The following is a 6,000-nucleotide window of genomic DNA, read 5'->3' as shown; positions in this document are numbered from 1 at the left end:
TCCTTCTTGTGCACTCAACTGCAGGGGTCTGCACACTCAACTGCGAACTCTGCTAGGCCTTTGCGCACTCAGCTGCAGAGCCTCTACCCTCTACTATGACCTAATACACTTTAGATTCACTGCTATAGTCTAATCATGCCTTCACATCTATCTATTACTTCTTAAAAGACTCTAAACTGGCTTTTACACTTAGAGCCTTGCTCTATTTATACAATCCCATGGTCCGCAGACCATGGGTAGGTCAACACACTTTACATTAAAATACATTATTTTAGGGCAGACAAACCTAGACTCTTGCGCTCTGCACCGAAATTTTGCAGGGTCTTTACATTTTATCAACCATAACGCGGGCTTCAAGCCCCAAAAACTTGCTATGGTGGATCCACTGCCCAACAGATTGTGTAAATGGTTGAGTGTTAAGACCTTGAGTTGTATTTGGCTATGGATTCTGCCAAGGCCTTTTAGCAATAAAGCAAAGAGGATCTACCTGATTTGGTACTCCTTCTTCTTGATAGACAACTTTAAGACCTTGTATTGAGGGATATTCTTTACTATCATGATTTTCCACACAAATAACACAAGTTTCTACACTCTTTAAATCAAGAGGACATTCTCTCAAGTCACATTTCTTTCTGCACTTCGGGAAAAAAAAGGACAATGCAACATTTTCAGTTTTTTTCTTGTTTTCGATTTTAAAGGTGTCAATTTTCTCACTAAGACTCCCTAAAATATCTGTTTTAAAATTATCAAGCAAATTTCCTAATTCTTCTCTACTTACTATCCCAGCTATAGATTGATTAATCCTTGATAAAAGAGGATCTCCTGGATTTTTTCCAGTTCTTTCTTTGATTCTTGAAATGTGTATGCACAACTCACAAATTTCTCATAGTGACAACTGAGAAAAGTCTCCCTTACCCATTAGATTGAGAATTTCAATCCACTCATCTCTAATGGATTTCAATAAGAGAGCTTTCAAAGTTTCCTCATACGTTTTGTCCTTTTAACATTATAAGCAAATATTTCAACGAAGTCTTCAAAGATTTTCATCTTCTTTCTGTACCATTTTAAAGAATTCATCCTTAATATTATGGGGCATATAGTAGTCCTTATATTTCTCTAAGAATGTATTTTTCATTTGTTCCCATGTTCTTATGGATTTTATTCCTAAACTCATAAACCATTTTAATGTTGCATCTTTAGCAGTTGCAGGGAATAATTTCAACTTTTTAGCATCATGCAGATAATCATATGATCTACATAAGACTTAAAATTCAAAGAGAAATGTCTCAAGATATTCAATCCTTAATCCATGAAAGTTTGCAAGGATCAGGGGTGATATATTTTTCATTTTCATAGTTGTATCTTCATCGAGGATAGGAAATCCAAAGTGTTCTGGATTTATATCTTCTCCTCTTGCTCTTCCCCTTCCTCCACCTCTTCCACCTCCTCTTCCACCTCCAATAATAGGTTGTTCACCATTCAAATTATGTACCTCTCCTTCCCCTTCTCCAGCCATTGCAAATTCTTCAAAACTAATATAGGGTTCTAGTTCTAAGATTGGGTTTTCAACTTCCTCTAGTTCCTCTAGTTCTTCTATCAATGGTTTGAAATAGGGTTCTTCTTCCTCTTCTTTAGTAGTAACTTCCAAATCTTGAGCTAGAAGTTGTTCTCTAATTGAAGATAGGAAAATTACTCCTGTTTTTGGGGATATAGGATCCTCTTCTTCTATTATGGCTTCTGTTGATGAAGTTGGTGAATCTCCAGGTTGGATTTCGGATCTTAATACCTCATGGAGTTTATGTTTTCCTTCTATGGATGGAATTTGAGCTTATGTGTGTGGTGTGGAACTATAAGGTCGTGGTGGGGTAAGTGATGTTGCTGGAATTAAGCTCTTTCCTCTACCTACAAATCCACCCTTGGAGTCTCCTTCCCTATGAATATCATGTTTCTGTTTTTATTTTTTCTTTGTTTTCTTTTATCCAAAAGAAATCAAGACTTCTATTTACACCTCCACAGCAACGGTGCCAAAATGTTTGTCAATTTAATTTTCTTAAATTTGATTACATAAATTATCGACCCGGGTTGGTAAATTATGAACTGAAAGTGCACAATATATGCTAGAAGCCTATTTATTAAGTCGGATTTATTAATTGATTGAGTTATTGTAAATGTGTGTTAAATTTTTGTTATTCCTATTTCAAAATATTGCTATCTAATGAAAATAAAATGATTTTAAATTTAAAGCTATATTTCTTACTTCAAAAATGAAACCATAAAGAACTCACACTTGTAAAATGAAAACTATATTAACTCACACTTGTAGAATGAAAACTAAATTAACTCTTATTTGCTGAATGGAAACTATATTAACTCACTCTTGCTTCAAAATTTAAAGTTCAAGAAAGTAACTTGCAAACAAACCACTCTTGTTTTGAATTTAAGCTAAGAAAAACTTTTGAGTACAAATGCTCTGATCATAAAGCTGAAAGAAATCTATACACCCAAATCTATAAAGAGAAACATCCTATGCTATGAAGTTGAAATGTTTTAATGAAGTTCCAAAGACATCACAAGGAATCCGTTGGTATGTTGATGATTTAAATCTACTTCAGAAACTATAAAAGAGAATTGTAAAACAATCATAATAATATCAAAATTATAAATGGCTACGATTAATATTTTTGGCATTATGATTTTGGTTTGGCTCTATGGTACAGGTGTTGTACTTGATGGCAACTCTCTCAAGTGGAAAAACTTTGTTCAGGCTCTCAAAATGATGGAAATTAAGAGGTTCGCAGGTGAATGGTTCAAAAGGTGCGGACCCGCAGGTTCGCCATCCAAGAAGTGCGGTCATACCCGCAGGTTATCCGTTCAGAAGGTGTGGTCCCCTAGTTCACTCACTTCAAGGCAAAGAAGCGCGCTCACGTGGGGTTTCTTATGGTTGACCCATGGTATTTAGCCCGTCGTTCTTGATCCTATGGTTTTGGCCCGTGGTATAGGATCTAAAGTATTGAACCCCGGTTTGGATCCCTTATATTGGTTTTTGATGGTTTTGTCCCATGGTGTGAATAAGGGCTTGACTATAAATAGGGAAGGAGATCACTTGGCTAAGGTATCTTTGCAAGTTGAATATCTTAAGATCTGAAATATTGGGTTATCAATGTTAAAAGCTTGATCTAAATCAAAGTAAATTTGAAGGTGAATCTATCTAGTCGTGATCTCACGGGCGCATGATCAGATCTGTGCATCTGACTGTCAGTGGCACATTGGAGGGCTGTTAATTCGGTTCAAATCAAAGGTCCACAGGCAATTCACAGTGAAGTTGCGGAGGTTCGCAGTCCAAAGAAAGGTGCAGGTGCGGAGGCACGCGGAGCTCAGAAAGGCGCAGTGCGGAGGCACGCGGAGTGCAGAAAGGCGCAGTGCGGAGATACATTAGAGGTACGCGGGGCGACAAAAGGCACAGTTGCGGAGGCATGCGACGCGACAGAAGGTGCAGCTGCGGAGATACAGTAGGAGTACGTGGCGGGACAGAAGGTGCAGCTGCGGAGGTACAATAGAGGTACGCAGCGAGACGGAAGGTGAAGAGCGGAGGTACGCAGAGTAACAGAAGAAGCTCTGCGTGGATACGCAGGAAAACAGAAGACGACGTGTGAAGTCATGCAGCCTAGATAAGGAGAAACTGCGGATCTGTCTTAAAACATTTGTTGATTATCTTTTATCTATTGCTGCAGAGTTCTAGGTTTATATTTCTGGTACTACCTTTCTGTTTACAGCATTCTGAGAAGTTGGGTGATTCTTTGGTTGATTGTATAAGGAGTTTGGGTGATTTGCATGTACTTGATGATTATTTGATCTTCTTGGATCCAGTTTGAAAATTTATGAAAAGTGGTCCTTGAAAGAAAAGAAGTAGGGGGTTGTAGCTCCCTTCCAGGAGAGATTGGAAAACGAGAGAGAGTTGTAGCTCTCTGCAGGTTGCAGCTTGCGTACTGGTAAAGGACTGCACCAGTACAAAATCATTGTAAAAGGAGTTTCTAATTGAAAGAAGATAGAGACATATTGCAGCAGGTGGTTTTCACCCACATTGGGTTTCCACCTTATATCTGGTGTTCTTTGGTGTGACTATCTGTTTTTCTTGTTCATGCTCATTATTTTATGGTACTGATATACAAAGTAATGATCAATATCTGAAGAATAATTCAAAGTATAAATAAGGAAGATATATTGAAAAGAATTTGATAATAATGATTCACCCCCCCCCCCCCCCCTCTCAGTATTATTTCCAACAATTGGTATCAGAGCAGGTTCTTCAGAAGAAGCTTGATCGCTTGAAGAAAGATCTTGCATCATGAACAACTACGAGAGGGAAGCATCAATCAGGCCACCGATTTTTGATGGGACAAACTTCGTTTATTGGAAGGTAAGAGTTACTGCCTATCTTCAATCTCTTGGTACAGAAGTCTGGGATATCATAGATACAGGGTATACTTTTCCTTCTGCAACTCCTACAGATCCGGCTGAGAAAAAGAAATATGAAACAAATGCAAAGGTAGTTAATACTCTATTAGGATGCCTGTCTCAATCAGAATTTGTTAAGGTAATGCAGTTTAAGTCCGCAAAAGAGATATGGGACAAGATTGTTTTGAGCTATGAAGGAGATGATCAGGTAAAATGTGCAAAACTTCAAACCCTCAGAATTCAGTATGAAAATCTCAGGATGTATAATGATGAAAGTGTGGCTAACTATTTTCTTCGTGTGGATGAGATTGTTAATTGTATGAAAAATTTGGGTGAAGAAATAAAAGAGGCTGTTGTGGTTGAAAAAGTTCTAAGATCTTTGTCACCTAGGTTTGAATCTAAAGTTTCTGCTATAGAAGAAAAGGAGAATCTACAACATCTTAAAATGTCACAACTGCATGGAATTCTAACTGCTTATGAAATGAGGAAAGGAGGTCCATCTGACAGGAGAGAAGCTGCCTTCAAGGCTTCAGGCAAAGGAGAGTACTATGAATCAAGACATGGGTCAGAAGAAGAAGAAGAATCAAATTTTGTCAGAAATCTTCAACGGGGTGTTGGACGGTTCAGAGGTAAGTTGCCCTTCAAATGCTTTGCTTGTGGAAGAGTAGGTCACTATGCTACCAAATGTCCTCATAAGGATAAGATCGACAAGGGAAAGGAACCTATGAGATGGAACAAGAAACAGAATGCAAATAAGAAAAGCTACTACACTCATGAAGACAGTGATGGTCTATCAAATAGTGATGAAGATGAACGAGGTAATGACTATAAAATTTTAATGGCCTTTGAAGATGATGATTACATGGATGCTATAGATGTGGATAGCTTTTATGAAGAGATTTCTAGACTCAAGACATGTATAGAAGAAAAGAATGTGATCATTGATACTCTACAATTTCAAATTGATGAAAAAGAAAAATTTCTTGAAAAATTAGAATGTGAAATTGTTGGCCTTAGAAAAGAAATTGAGAAAACAAAGGCTATTAATCTTAAGTTTGTCAAAGGATCTGAAACTCTGGATGAGATCATTAATTTACAGCGTTCTCTGCTAAACAAGACAGGTCTAGGGTATAATGGAGAAACATCTCAAGCATCCACCTCAAAGAATTATCTTGATGCAGCTCAATGTGTTGCATATAAAACAATCATGACTAGAGAAGCTCAAAAACAAAGAAGTATGATTGGGATTACAAAAAGGACCTATAACAACTTTTCGGCTCTTGAAAATGAAATTGAATGTTCTATTTGCAATAACTTCGGTCATGAAGATTCTAAATGCAGGAGTAGGTTTCAGCAGACAAAGGAACAAGCCTCAAGCACCAGAACATGGAGAATAAAGGAACCACAAACAGAAAGATGTGGGATAGCCTTTTATGCAGATGGATAGGAAAATCTATGGTACATCGACAGTGGATGTTCAAAGCATATGACACGTGATAAAGAAAAACTTTAATCATATTCCACTTTAGAAAAGGGAAAGAAAGT

This window comes from Pinus tabuliformis, chromosome Q, assembly GCF_031772625.1.
Source record: "Pinus tabuliformis cultivar Carrire ecotype Pingquan chromosome Q, CPIR1, whole genome shotgun sequence".
Lineage (NCBI taxonomy): Eukaryota > Viridiplantae > Streptophyta > Pinopsida > Pinales > Pinaceae > Pinus > Pinus tabuliformis.
Note: the sequence above shows the minus strand (reverse complement) of the source record.